Below are 15,965 nucleotides of genomic sequence, written 5' to 3'. Positions count from 1 at the left end.
GGAAGAGTCACGATAATGCTGATGGCCTTTCCAGAAGGTATGTTGACCATCTGAATGAGGGTGTCTATCTGGTGGGAGATTAGGCACCCTAATCTCAGTCTTGGCGGGACTGTGATGCTGGAAATGCATCGGAGGGACAGGGCCTCCGAATCCTTGTCCTTTACTGCTTTTTATCGTGTGTTCTGTCGTGTTTTCCACACAGCATTTCATGTGGGACTCCTGGCGGTGCAGCTCTCTCTTTTGGTTTTGGTAAACGGACCCCATGGGATACCCTTATGGCACCCATGGGTGGGGGTTCAACCCTATGCCCCTAGTGTATGTTTCTGAGCACCTGTGTGTGGCTTACAGAGCAGGGTATGGGCTGGGGGCAGGTCCCTGCTGAATTGACTGCTGCCCTGAGCGTTCTCCATTTTGGGAAGCCCAAGGCCCTTTCATTGGAATCGGTAGGCTCCTGATGGAGACAAGATGGCCCCCGTGGCCTCCTGCCTTCCATCGCCTGTTTCCTTGATCTTCCCAAAGTCCCGGGAAACCCTGACTCTGTCCCTTCCCCCTGACTAGCTGTTGGGTGGAAGTTCCATATATGGTAGTGTGGGGAAGTGCCGACCAGACTGACTGGAGCCTTCCCAACAACTGTATGTTGTGGGTATGCCTGTTGGTGGGACCTGGGTGAATGGAGTGTGTGACGAATACGCTTTCTGTGTTGTGGATGTCTAGTAACTGGTGTTTGACACAATGACTGAGACAGCCCTGCCCAAAACTGGTATGAATGCAGTGTGAAGTTTTGAATGGCTGGGTACTTGTCCCAATACACATAACTTGTTGTGAGTGTCTGGAGAGAAATGAACGGCCTGAATGCACTATGCACCTGATTGGCTGCCTGCCTGCATGAATGCTCTTCGTGGTTATTGGATGTTTGAGTATGTCCCAGCGGAATGAATGGGAGATCAACAGTATATCTGGGGACCTCTCACTGCTAGGAATTGTGTTCAGAAGCTGATGTCCAAACTACGAAGAGTAACTGGACTGAAACTGAAGCTTAACGTTGAAGACCTGCTGGAAGAGAAGTCTTGCTGTTGCTCTACTTCATCGATCTGAAAGCTGCTGTGTCTCCAAGGACTGACCCAGAGAGGACCTGGTAAGGTGCCCTCTTCCCAAACTACAAGGGATCATTGTGCACAAGCTGACCTTTGCTAAAGCTCCCTGGTAGACAGACCTACGACAGGCTGCTGACCGGAGACAGGGACTGCCACGGAAACCCAAAGAGAAGCGCCCGGACTGTTGTCCGCCACCGTCGGCGACCGCCGTCGCGAACCAGAGCCGCCGAGCTCCCTTTGCCTAAGAAATTCATTTGATCCAAGGATGCTCTCGTCTGAACCGCCGCCTGCCTTAAACCGCCGGAGAAGGCCATGCCGTTGACGCGCCGAGGAGCATCCGTCGGTGGGCTTTCTGCCACCCAAAGACCACAGAGACGCTGATGACTCGACGCCCTTGCTGGGCCACAGTTCTTCAAACTCTTTACGGTCCAGAACTATCGACATCGAGGTGCCCCGCACACCTCTTCCTTGCAGGACATTTACGCTTCCCTGTCGATGAGCACCGCTAGGAACGAATATGCCACTTCGCCGCTGTAGTTCATCCTGTTCTTCGTCGGACGTTGGATGGCCTCTGACTACTGCCTTAAAGGGAGGGCATTCAAGAAGGGCCGTCAATTCCCCAATGAGGAACACTACAACGGCAGGTACTTTGGGGGTTGCAGAACTATTGGAAAGTCTCTTATGAACAATATATGAACTGGGCTTGTGATATATCTTTATTCTACAGGTTGCCCGGGGGGGGGTCTCCACACAGAACTGTGTCTATGTATCAGGGCCAGTATTCTGCCAATTGTTCTAACCAACTGCTTTCCACTTATATCTATTGTCGGTTTCCTTTACAAACTGATTTGTGTGACATTTAACCGTACAGTTGATGTACTTTAATGAGATCTAATAGTAAAAGTGGTACCACGTAGAACTGTATATTTGCCATTATAGATAACCGAGTACAAAGTGAGTTATCGTGATATTGTACATAATCTTGAATATTAATTATATAAAGACTTTGTTTTAACTAATACAGTGTGCAGACATTCCTTTGTGGGTGCTTGGGGACTACACTGTACTTAAGAACCAGCCTGCATCACCTCCTGAGAAGCAAGGCCTTGATTACTCAACCACGTACCAATAATAGAGAATCTTGGGCTGGGGTCCTCTGTGCCTCTCCTCTACCATATAGAGAGCAGAAGTACAGACACCCCCCTCCAGTCTTTACAGCTATTTGCAAGTGATTCCACATTCTGGGATGTGCCAGTGAGGCCCAGTGTGCCTAAGCTCCTTCAAAAATACATGTAGGCCTGCTTATTAGTGAAGGGTTAAGTGGGTAATCTAGCCCAGATATCGTTGGATCACTGAAAGCTTAATGGGAGATATTCCATCCCTCCAATAAAAACAAATAATTGATTCTTGTCTTGGATGTAAAAAGAAAGATTGTGGTCTTTACACTCATCACAACTCCTACTCCATGGCGACTTTAATTTGGGATTTAAGGATCCTCTTGATAAACCTCCAACAAATACAGCCACCATCCTTACTGAACTTGTCCTACTCCAAAGAGTCTCTTTTAGGGATAATTCTCAAGAATGTTGCTAATTTCCCTTACTTTTTGAGACCCCCAGTAACTTTGCTGGATTTCCAGGATTATAATTTCAACCTGGAAATAGTGTAAGCCTTTTTTCCCACTCTTTCATGTATTTTGATGTGTGTTTTACTTTTGTGTTCTTTGGATATGGAGTTTTATAAGAACTCCATAGGCATCGTATTTCTCTGTGTGTCACACAGCACCCTCAGTGCAGTGTCACAGGGGTGTCTTTCAGACTCCCCATGGTTTAAATACCTTATCTGGGACTGACTGCTGTCTCCCAGAGCATGTAAAGTTAAATTCACTTTACTAGTCTCTTTAAATTTATTGACCCAGCACACACTATCTTCCTATAGAGTGCTGGAGGGGTTGCCTAGCATCCCCTGAGTCTAAACACTCATGTAACAGTCAAATGTTTCCCTTTCCCACTTGAAATGGCTGGTGACAGCGGTTTTAAACAAACTACCATGATATTTCCCGACTGCGAACACCAGTAGCTAAAAAACTGGTCAGCCATGTTTTCCAATATGGCGCCCAAGACCTATCTGTAAAAACAGACTCCAGTCAACTTTTTTCGCCATTTTGTTTTGGAAATGTCCTTCTTGTGTTTGTCTCTGCGCGCCAAACCAGGTTTGGTCCCTTAGTTTGTTGGCCTTTGGCGGGCTTCTGTGCTGAAGCCCTTTACTCGTGCCTGAGTGTCTGGGGTGGACAGTGTGGGATGTCTTAATCCACTTTTGCTCTGCCATGCGGCATCACTGTGTTCTGATGGTGCCAGAAACATCATAATGGCCGCAAAACCCTTGAGCGTGCCAAAACCACTGAAATTCGCACTCTGCAAAGCAATAAAAGATGGTTGCCCAATCTAAAATGCATGTTGTCAGTGGTGGAACAGAGATCAAACTCCTGAAACATGTCACTGGGATCCACCACAAGTGAAAATGGGGTACAGAGAGAAAAGCAGTGCTCTGCTAAAGGAAACTCCAAAAATCTTGCTTTAAATCTATTTTCTTGTTTGCTGAAACGGCAAAAGGCCGGTACAAAACACCCCCAAACATCCACATGTCTTACTGGGTGCTACAATTCACTTAGTTCAAGAAATCATTGTGAAATTACAATGTCCTGAAAAGCTGAAAGTATCAAAGAAACATCCACAGCAAAAGTTGCCTGCATGTGGAATCTGTCAAAATCTGGGCACAGTACCCTCAGCCGCCTGAATGACAGCTGTCAGATGCCTGCATGATAAACTTTAAAACATACATAAACCGAAATCCCATTTAATGTTTGCAATCTAAGTGGCCTGTTGCTGAGAGTAGCCTATGTTGTTATTGTTTTTATCCCATGTTTTAAAATCTTGAATAAGTATTCTAGCTGTTATTTTGAAATCACAAGTTTGTTTTAAACTCAGGAAAAATGCAACAGAAATAACATTTAAATTTACGCCTGGCTAAAACCACCCAAACTGGAATAACAGCTTTCCTCACAAAAGGAGGATACTTCCCCCCAGCTGAAACTCACAAGGAGGTGTGAATTGCTGGTGAGCCCAGGACTAAACAATGGACATCCTCCAGCTAAAGGAAATGCTAAGGGTGAAGGGTCGTAACAGGCCTCTGCCAAGGAAACAGGGAGGAGACTGCTACTGAACTGAAGGGAGACAAAAAGAGGCAGAGACAAACAACCATCTGCGGCTGGATATTCACAAATAACATTTTGTTTAAATACATATAATGTGCCACTGAAAATTGTCAAGAACACAAAAATAACATAATTGTAAATCTGATTTTTGGCTGCACATTTCAAAAGGCGCCAGAACTCTGTGACATGCTCTGGGAAGAAATGGCGGAAAATGTGATATTACACAAAATATATTTCTGATAGAAGTATGAAACTTTATACACGTATGCCCTTGTTCAACGCGCACATTTGTAGAAATTTGCTCCTAAATTGGACATTGTGTTCCTGATGAAAAGGGCGAAATTCTGGGAAAAGCAGACACAAGATCCTACAGCTACAGGGTTTGGAAGAATAGCTGCTGTACAAAATATGTAATTTGTATAGCTGGTTGTTATAGAGTTGCATATGTGGAAATATGTATTGTGGCAAAAGTAGATTTTGTGTTCAAGAGGCCAAATAATAAGCCTCATAAACAAACACCATAAAGATGACACACGATTTTCTCCTCCTATCAAGTCTGAGAGGAGATCCTGACCAATCCCTGTCAAAGGGGCGAGCTTAGGCTAAACCAGCACACACATCCCCTTTATCATAAGCATAAATAGAGACAGCTCAGGACTCAGAAAGACACACAGATTCACTGACCATCCTGATTTTGGCAGAGCACCCTGCTGCAGAACTATCCATCTTGCTTGCTCCAGAGTCCAGAAACTTGGCAAAGCAGAAAGGCCCATTGCATAGCTGAACCATTCTCAGCTAGGCCTTAAATTCCAGAACCAGAATCCCACCACCTAAGGGGAGCATCATATACAGCCGGGCTGCGCTGTACTGCTTGCCTGCTAAAATAATTATCTTCAGAACCAAGAAGAGCAGTTCAATCCCATCCTGTGCCGTGCTGTGACCAGAGTGCATTGCAGATCCAGTCCATTCCTGCCATGCGGTATCCAGAGTGCCTTAACGCTGCCAAGATCCGATGTGCCCCGCAGTCTGTCCTGACCAGAATCCTTGACCTGAATCCCTGACCAGAATCCCTGACCAGAATCCCTGGCCAGAATCCTGACGGTTCCATTTTAAACATATCTAGTGAGTATCTATTGATTGAACTGTGTCACTAGCATATGTACCTTGCTTAGTCCAATCCCTATCTTAAATCCATCCTATCTTGTATTCAGAACCTGCATTGTTCGGAGTACTTTTGAATTGCCTGAACTCTCTATCCTATCCCTCCTATCTTCCTCCTGTGCTAGTATTGTTAAAACTATCTTTGCACTGATAGTTTTCATCTGAAGAAGGCGGGACAACTGCAGGCAGTCGCCCTGTTCAAGTGGCTGTGTTCTTGTGTGGTATCCGTTTATTGATAATCATCCTCTAGTTTAAGAAATCCTTTTGTCCTTTTAAAAGGGCATTCCCGTTTTCCCATTCTTGCACCTACCTCGAAAAAACGACCGCCACTAAAACGTCCATAACTTCCTCAATGTTTGTGCTAGAAACAGAATGTCAATGTCTGCTTGTAGCTAACATCCTCAGCTTTCCTAAGATTCTAAAACCGCATCCCAAATCATATGGTTCTCCCGTGATTGCGATTACCGTGCACTGAAAAGTTTGCCGCGAATTTAATTTTAGGCAAATTCTGACACGTGTAAAACAGCTTTTGATTGCTTCCGACCTTGATTTTAAGTTTCATATTGTTTCTTAGTATCAAATCATTGTTAGTGTTTGTGTGTAACTATCTAAAGCAGCTCCCATAAGAATTTAAACAATTTCAGCAATTTAAAACATATTTAGTGTTTTTACCCAATCTATTCTCAAGATAACTTTAAAACCATTCTGACCGCTTGCCAATCAATTCTGTTCTTCTCTTGTGTTGCTTGGGTTGAAATTGGGATTGATATTTTGTTTTAATTCTGCCATTCCTGAATACCTGCTCTCTCTCCTCCTATCACTTTACATTGCCTATTGGGGGTTGAGGGGTGTTCAGGGGGAACTAGTAACCATACTGCTATTTGATCTGAACACACACGCAAAAGTATTATTTCTGTGCTGAATTGTTTTGCTCACTATTACTCCTTGTGTATTAAAGAGATTATTTAGTGTATCATCACCCCATTGGTGATCATTGTGGACCCATTAAAACATAGTGTGATTGAATTGTAACTACATAAATAAATATTTTAACTTTGCAAACCAGCCTGATGCCTGGTTCAGTGTGACCGGGGGGGTTCCAGGAGAGGGGCACAATATGAGTGGTACATGGTTCAGAATAAAATAACTTTTAGACACGAATAAATCAGGATTTCAGTTGTGTATTACACGCTAGGCTTTGACTTAGGTGTGTGCCGGATTGAAATCATTTACAGCTTGGGGGCTCATCATGAGATCCTGAATTAGGCATATCACTTGTGACAGTCTAACACAGCATGCTAACTGACGGGGTACATACACCTTGTTGGGCTACCACACTGTACTACACTGTAAAAACACCAGTCAAGAGAAATACTCAAAGGAGTTGGGCCTGTTTTGCAAAGGTAAAATAACCCTGAGATAAGTCAGAAGGAAATTAATATTTCCGGAATGGCGACCCCAGTGGAAATTAATATGACAAAAGAACACCTAATGCACACATTGTTTGTCAGGGTTGAATGGGATGAGCAGGATGATAATGTTTGGCTATAGGAAATCAAACAACAAGCCACTGCCACAGAATTAGATACATGGCAGGACCAGGGTCCATTACACGAGGCACTTAGTGAACTGTGTATGGCCCCAAGGGTAAACGAAAGCCAATGTAAGATTGCCAAAATAGCGGCGTACCTGTATCTCCACATTGGAGTAATACAGCAAAAATATGCTGAAAACCTAGATCTGACAAAAAGGCAAGTACAGTCCCTAGAGAAGACCCAAACTGATCTGGACTCTGCAGAACAAAGGCTACAAAAGAGCCAAGAATCAGAGAGTGAAACCAGACAGTACCTGACAAAAGTAAAGGAAGATCTGGATCTCCTGCAGCAAGAGAGGGTAGAGCAAGAGACCAAATTACTGACACTGCAAAAAGAGTGCCAAGAAAGGTTGGATTCTCTACTACAGAGCCAACAAAAGCTGGAACAGCAATTAAATTATAATAGGGCCTGTTCAGGGCAGATAATCACCCTGGAAAATCAGATTGATCAGATAAAGGAGGTAAATAATAAATTAATTGTGAAGGCGCTCCACACTCAAACAGATTTTGATGAGGAACGACAGAAATGATGTGCCATTAGAAAACAAAGGAATGACCTCGCTGCACAGAGGGGTACTCTAATTCAGGAAAGGGACACCTCAGGCCAGGAAGTCAGTCATTTAAAAATCAAGGTGGAAGAAAGTCATCTGGCCCTTCAGGAACTGGGTGAACTCAAAATGGACTATGAAAAGCTGTTAGAGCACACCAGAAGGGTGGAAGATGCACTGGCAAAGAATGACCAGGACAGTAAGGACAGGACTCAGGAGGTGAGTCTCCTGCAGTAAAAATTGGCCCAATACTCCCAAAGCAGGCAGGAAGCACAGAGAGACAATGAGGCTCTCTGTGAGAAAAATGACAGGCTCCATAGACAGATAGGCATGTAGGAACAACTAATAGAGACCAGTAAGGCCTTAATAGAAGAACACAAGGGTCAGATTCTTGCATGCCATCTGGGAGTAGGGGCTGAGAGAGATGAGGTCAGATGGGAGAGGGAAACCCCTGAGGAACCCTGGCACTAGAGACTTTAATCCATTCAATTCCATGGACTCTGCCACCCCCAGGTCCACTGCCTCACATGAAACAAGGGCCACAGGGATAGTAGACTTCAACCAAATGGGAAATATGGGGCTAATTGGTCAGTGCCTCCCAGAAATGAATGGGCGGGCATCTATGTACAGGTTCCGAAGTGCTAGGGCCATCTTCTCTGATCAGGGAGAATCAGAGAAATGGATCCTCAGAAATATAACTCATCAAGAGATTGGGAAGTGAAATTTGGTGGGGAATTCCATGAGCAGACTAAAAACCTCTTCCCAGCTAGGATAGTGGGGGCAGGGGTACTCAACCAATCCTGGGAGCAAGGAAGAGTCAGAAGACTCTTCTGAGCGCCACAGGAACCAAAGAACTAGGCCCCCGCATTTTGCCAATCATTCCCAAGCTCACAGAATCTGGGAGAGTCTAGAAGACCAGACAGCCACCTCTGGTAGCAGTGCCTCTGAGTCAGAGGATGAGTGGACCAAGGTGACCAGAACTAAAAAGGCTAACAAAGTTAAGAGGGCTTTACTAAAGGATCCCCTGAAACAAATACAAGCTATTAGGAGCGCCATCACGTCCTACCACAAAAATGCCAAATATTCGGTTTGGGAGCATCTTGAATTATCTGAGCAGATGATGGAAACTTTCCATCTGAAGGACAGCCAAAGCTGCATTCAGTATGTAAAGTGGACATTTTCTCCTGAGTACTCCAGCTTCTTTGAGGGCTGGAGGATCAGAACCATTCCAGATGGTCCACCTATAGGTTGGTCATCCTGAAACACTTTTCCATTCATAGGAACCCTCAAGAGGCTCACAAGGCACTTTACAACTTACAATGTGGGGAAGACTAGGCCCCACAACAATTTGTTCAGGAATTGAAACGTGCCTTTGCGCAAACCACTAGAAGGGTGCACACTGATAGTAAGGAATTTGTGAACACCTTCTTTCATGCTCTCCCTAAGTTTATTATGAACCAGCTAGCGAGTGACTTTCATGAGAAAAGATCACTAGACTGGTTCATTGAGCAAGCAACGCGCATCTATGAAGTACAGAAGCCCTTGGAAAATAAAAATAGTAGCAAAAACCCCAAAACAACCAACACCCCTGCTGCTGCTAAGGTGGCAGAGGTGAAGGTTGCCCCCATTTAGATCAGGAGATGGGGGTCCTAAGAACCTTCCCGGGCATAATCCAACCAACCCCAAACCCAGAAGGCACTCGGGCCAATCCCAAACCGGGAGCCAGGGAGGTAACCCTACAAACGGGACTCCTAACTCCCCTGACTACATCAGCCCATGCTACAAGGGAAATAGACCCATCCTGGGCTATGTGTGGACTCCTCTAGCCCAAGGGGGGGATCCAACCAGACAGCAGGAAACCCAGGAAACTTCCCTCCTCATTTTTCCCAGGAGGGCAGTAATCCCCAAAATGCCGAACCAAACTTGTTTCCCCAGTACCCACCAAACATCAACCGCCAAAACAACCCATCATTCTTTCCCCACTTTCCTGAGCCCAGACAGCCCAATCTGGGAGAGGGGAGGCCAAGGGTGGAGGGGCACCCAAACTTTCCGAACCAGGGGTATTTTGCGAGAAGGGATAGTTACCCTTCCCGGATCAACCCAGGGTAGACCTGAGGACACTGTACCAGCCAGAGCGGGTGTCCCAACTAGAGCGCCAGGTCCAGAACATGGCACAGGATCTGGGTCGCATACTGAGTGCTCAACAGAACCCTCAGATGAGCATAGCGGCTCAGAATTCCTCAAAACCAGGGTCTGGTGCTCCGAAACAATGACGGGGGAAGAACCCCGGCAACCCACCGGTTCCCAGTGAGGAGGCACAAGGGGAAGGGGGGGTGTAAAGCCTTAGAGGAAGCTTCCTTCCCCACTTGTGAAAAGCCCCTGGAAACCTAGGAATCGTAACCAAAATCTCCTGCCCCAGAAAGTCTGCCACCCAAGGAGCAGAGGGCGGGGAGGAGAAATAAAGAGCCTAAGAAGACCTATTTTGGGGAGGAGGTGCAGATCTTCCAGTTTGAAGGAGATGGGTCCTCAGAGAATTCTGGGAAAAGGACCTTCTCCTTCAGGGACGGGGGAACTCCTCCCAACAAAAAAATGGGCCCCAAAGGATCCAAATCCAGACTGGGTAGATGTGGGGGCCGAGTTAAAACCTCCTATCATCAGTACCCAGAATGACCAGCACGAAAATCCCCTGGTTCAAACCCATCCTGGTGACTGCCTCCAAAAAAGGGGGTGGGGGGGCAGCCCAGAACCAGAACCAGGGAAGCCCAAAACTCTAGCTGTCACCTTTTTCTTACAGATTCCCAAGATCCCAAATAAAACCCAACCCAAATCACCTCTCTGTCAATATCCAAAGCAAAGAAACTAACCCACCAGTTGGCCAAAAATGTGCTTTATCTTTGCCCCCTTGAGGAAAAGGAGGGAAGATTTTATGCCCCAGTCCAAATACAGGGCAATGTACAATTTTGGCACTGGTGGACGATGGATCCCAAGCTACCCTTCTGTCAAAAAGGGCCTTTGATCAACTGAATTCGGGAAGGGGGGAGAAATACCAAATTCCTCTCACCCCTCTTCCTGGACAAATTCAGAACTTCGACGGGAAGGAAATTTCCATCAAGGGGACTGCATATTTGGACATGAAAATTGGGAGACACAAGGTGAAGCACCCGGTCATAGTTGTGACTCCAGAGGGCACACCTTGTTTACTAGGGAATGACATGTAGTAGATTGTCTCCCCTCATAGATTGTGTAAGCAAGGTCCTCTGGACCCAGACCAACCGACCAATAAAATTGAAACAGAGTGTCAACCATGTTAGTTTAAATGGCACATGCCACTGGTTGAACAAAAACCTGACTAAATTGAATTCCACTTCCACAATAATCAAATCCCAGACGTGACAGTAATTGCAGTAGGACAACAAACTGGTGATGGGGAGTCCTCTCTATTTTTGAAAATCAACCTTCCTTCCAGTCTAAGGTGGCATTCCACACTGGAAGGAAACACTCTGAAATTCTATGCAAATTCACAATCAGAAAATCCCATTCCTATTGTCCAAAAAGATGAGAAATCAGCTCAAAGCTTGGCTGATACTCAGAAAATTGGAGAGCAGTTGTTCATCCCCATTCAGTTAAATGAGGGGAAGGACTCTGTTCTCGCCCGAGTTTGTGTGAACAACGGTAAGAGCTTCATCAGCGAGGCCATGTTCCGCAAACTCCCAAAAGATCCAGCCATTCCCACATTTAAACTGTTAGACAAATGGGAAATGGACCTGGAAACACCCAATTCCAAACATCTCCTGTCTAGCAGGTGTATGCTCTAAATGTCCATAGGCAACAGGAGCATAGTCCATAATTGCTGGGTCATGCGAGATGTCCCTGCTGTATTTTATTTAGGCAGTGACATTCTCAATCGCTTTGCCATTAGTTTGGTCCTAATAAACTTCAAAGCCTGGTCCTGATTAGCGGTTAATCCCATGGACTTTGATGAACCAGAGAAAGCATTTCGGTCAGCTCAACTGCTGCCATATGCAGTTGAAATTAAGATTGAAGAGGAAGTCACCATCCCAGAACAGACCCGACAATTCTCACTGAAAGTAAACATTAAAAGAGGACAGAAACGTAAAAATCCTGACGCCTATGTCCATCTCAAAACTCACTTCCAACAGCAAGTGTTGGGGGTAAACCCAACACCACTAGTCAACATAGAACACAACACCATTCCAATAGAGGTGGATAACAGTGACCTAAAGAGTACCACCCTGGCCGCAGGCACCATTATTGGAATGGCGCTTCATGACCGACATTTTTCCATAGATTAAGGTAATTAATTGTTAGGACCAATCCCCAAGGACTGTTTTGACAGTGATAGCGACGATGATATATCACCAGAAAGGATATTCACCCGGCATAGGGGGAATTTCCTGGTGTACTCTTTCTGCCCTTATGGTAAGGAAGATGTGACCTGTGACTTCAGGAGGGATGAGGTGATCTTTCAAGTCCACGAGGACTGCCTTCCCCACCTGAAGCCACCAGTCCAAATCAGTACTGTGACCAGGGACTTCTACACCCAGCTGGAGGAGGGTGCTGAGATAGCCAAACCGGAAGCCTTTCCAGGCTCCAGGCAGATGGTTGAAGAGAGAGTCAACATTGCTGATGCCTGTGACACTCTGGAGCAAAAGCAAAAATTGAAACAAGTTTTCTTAGATTTTCAAGATCTCTTTGCGGTGGACTCATATGACTCTGGTCGCACCGACATACAAACAACAACAATTCCCACGGACCCTGGTATGATTCCAGTGTTTGTGAAGCAATATCGCTTGCCTCTCGCATCAATGGAGTCCCTTACTGAAATAATTAAGAACCTTGAGTTCCGTGGGATAATTTGTCCAGTCCACAACACATTCAATAATCGGTGCTGGGGATTTTGAAACCAAATGGCCAGTGGAGACTCTGTGCTGACCTAAGGGAGCTCAACAAACAGGTCCACACTTCCCGATGGCCTCTTCCCTACATTGACCAAGGGCTAGCCCAGATCCAGGTGTCACAGGTATTCACTGCAATTGACCTGACCAATGGGTACTGGACTGTACCTGTCAGTAGGGAGGACCAATACAAGCTGGCCTTTACCTTCGGGGTGCAGCAGTACACTTGAACCTGGACTCCCTTTGGATACATCAACTCCGTCAATGAATTTAACATATTTATACATAAGGCCATGCCCGACCTGGGTGAAAGGGGTAACCTGGCCTATGTAGATGATGTTCTAGTCAAAAGCTCAACTGTGGAGGAACACATAGCGGAGATCCGTTATGTCCTGACACAGTTCAGGGATGCCGGAGCAAAACTCTCCTTTCAAAAGGCTCAGTGGTGCAGAACCCGTGTCAATTTCTTGGGGCATGAGATAACTCCTCAGGGTCTCTGTCCCCATGAAAAGAAAGAGGAAGCACTCCAGAAAATGAAAGACCCCACAACTCTGCAGGAACTAAGGAGCCTCCTTGGACTGACTAATTACAGCAGAAAGTTCATTGAGGGTTACACAGAGATCACCAGACCCCTGATTCATCTTTTGAAGGGGGGGTCAGGTGGGAATGGGGTCCAGAACAATCCGAGGCAGTAAAACAACTCAAAAGAAGCCTCTCACAAGCGCCTTGCCTAGCTTACCCGGTTAGAAACAAGGAGTTCTTCTTGGAGACAGGGTTCTCTAATACGTGCTTGACGGAAGTATTATACCAAAAGCATGACAAGGTCAATAAAGTAATCTCCTATGCAAGCAAAACTTTATCCTCTGTGGAGAAAAAATTCAACGATTGTGAAAAGGCACTCCTGGCAATGGTGTGGGCATTGAAGAATTACCGCCCGTTCATCCAGGGGGAACACATCATAGTGGAGACTCCACACCAACCTTTGCAATATCTTCAGAGTGACAGAATCCGGGCCGGAAATGTGAGTAATTCCCAAATTACTTCCTGGATTCTGTCAATATAAGGCTTTCCTGTGGGGGTCAGATATGGCCAAAACAAGAAGAGTCCCCTCCCGCAAGGTCTGGCTGACTTGCATGATTGTGCCAGAGAAAATTGTCTCGAGGACGAAAGTCTTAAAATCAAGGACAACATGGAGGCATACCTTAATTCCCCACACAAAGTCTATGAAGAAGACAAGTGTGAGGGAATGCCCACTGTCTATCTATGTGGATGGGTGCTCCTACCATGTTGACAACAAAGGGGAAAAATAACTTGTGGCTGGCGTAGGGAATTCATGGGTGAATGATGACCCAGAACCCCCCGCTGGGTACAATCAGTCCCCAAAGTAGTCAAGTGGCAGAGCTGATGGCTGTGCATCAAGCCATCCTCACTGCTGTCCAACATCAACTCCACGAACTGGTCATAAGCACTGAATCGGATTATGTACGGAACAGGTTGTGGAGCACCTGGTTAATGGGAAAACCAGAGGCATACTATGTGCTGATAACAAACCATTGAAACATGGGAAATGAATACGAAATATCGATGATCTGGTCACCTTGAATGGGATGACCATCTACTGGAAAAAGATCAAGGGTCATTCGAAAGTAGAGGGACCAGACAAAACTGGAAACGAACTAGCTTATCAGCTGGCCAAAACCGGAGCCATCCAAGGGGATCTACTTGAGATCGAGTCCCTGTTGGGGGAAATCCAGGTCACTGCTATCCCTAGGTCCCAGACAAATGCTCACAATTAACACTCAACTGCACAATGGAGTAAGGAGACCCCAGATGCTGATTTGATTACGGCTCAAAAAGGGGATCCAATAATTGGTAAGTTTTATCCACACATTGAGGACCCTGAGAACTTTCCCCTGACAGATACCGATTCCATTGGGAAAGAGGACCTCAGAGTGTTGATGAAATGTCCAAAAATGTTCCGAATCCAAGACGGTTTGTTGGTAAGCAGATCCATAGATGGCCATGACCAATGGATGGTCCCTACCTCATTCCGAAGCCTGATGCTAAGTCACGCCCATGATGCGGCCACAGCCAGTCATCAGGGGTTTCATACAACACTAGAAATCTTGTGAGAGGTTGCCTACTGGCCACACATGGGGCAGGACCTCAACCAATACTTGAAGGGGTGTCTTGTGTGTGCGCAATTTCAGCCAACATCACTCACACACCGTGCTCCTCTCCAAAAGAGGGGGATGACACTGCCTTGGTCCGATTTACAAGTTGACTTTTTCGGACCCGTGATTCGCACCTCTGGGGGGAACAAGTACATGTTGACCATAACATGCGAGTTCACTAAATGGGTGGAATGTCTCCCGGCCCTAAATTGCAAGGCAGAAACAGCAGCTACCCTGTTGATCAATCACATCTTCTTGTGTTTTGGACTACCCCAAAGGATTGAGTCAGACCGAGGTAGCCACTTCACTAGCGAAGTGATGACAAAGATGTTGGAGATACTTGGGGTCAAAACGAAACTACACATTGCCAACTGTCTAGCCTCTAGTGGTGGAGTTGGGAGATACAACAAGACAATTGTGAGCATATTAAAAAAGTGTGTGGCAGATTCTGTGCCAATTTGGGACATTCGATTACCTCTTGTCCTGATGGCCATCAGATCTACCCCTTCTTCTGCAACAAAAATGTCTCAGTTTGAGCTGATGACTGGACGAAGGATGGTGCTTCCCCAGCATCTGCTCTAGAGAACTCAAGAGGAGACCTTGATAAACACCTCCACAACTCATGAGTATGTTGAGAATCGGAAAAAAAACACCTTTAACATGCTTTTGCCTATGCTCAGAGGAATCTAGAAAGATCTGCAGACAGTATGAAGACCCACTATGACCTTAAGACAACAAAAAAAGAATACCAAGTAGGAGACCGCGTCTACTTGTACAATTTCCAAAGGAACCAGGCCAAACAGCGCAGATTTCTCCCTAGTTGGTGGGGTCCTTTTGAAATTGTAGACAGAATCTCACCAGTCGCCTACACAATCCGCATCCCCAAGGACAGTTTGGCAGAGGGGGAATACAAGTGGGTCCACATCAACCAGCTGAAGTGTTGCCATCCCAGGCATACTTTGCGGCAAATAGAGGAGCCAACCGGAAACCCAGAGGGGGACATTCCAGATCTCTAGAAAAATTCCAACTGTTAAAACCATTCCACCTGTTACAATCATTAGGAAATACAGGCGGGGAATATTGTAATTTATATGTCAAATGTATGCATCTGCCCCACCACATGAATAGTAGTGGGGAACATTCCATAACCATGCTCTGTTCTGTCTCATAGCACTGAAACCAAGGATTCTACGTACCAATGAGGACCACTCGGGAGGAAAGACCCAAGGGGCCCGGAGTATCACTCCATACTCCCATCCAGAAC

The sequence above is a fragment of the Ambystoma mexicanum genome, chromosome 7q (genome assembly GCF_040938575.1).
Source record: "Ambystoma mexicanum isolate Mex_15411 chromosome 7q, UKY_AmexF1_1, whole genome shotgun sequence".
In the NCBI taxonomy this organism is placed as follows: Eukaryota; Metazoa; Chordata; class Amphibia; order Caudata; family Ambystomatidae; genus Ambystoma; species Ambystoma mexicanum.
This window is presented reverse-complemented; position numbering follows the sequence as displayed.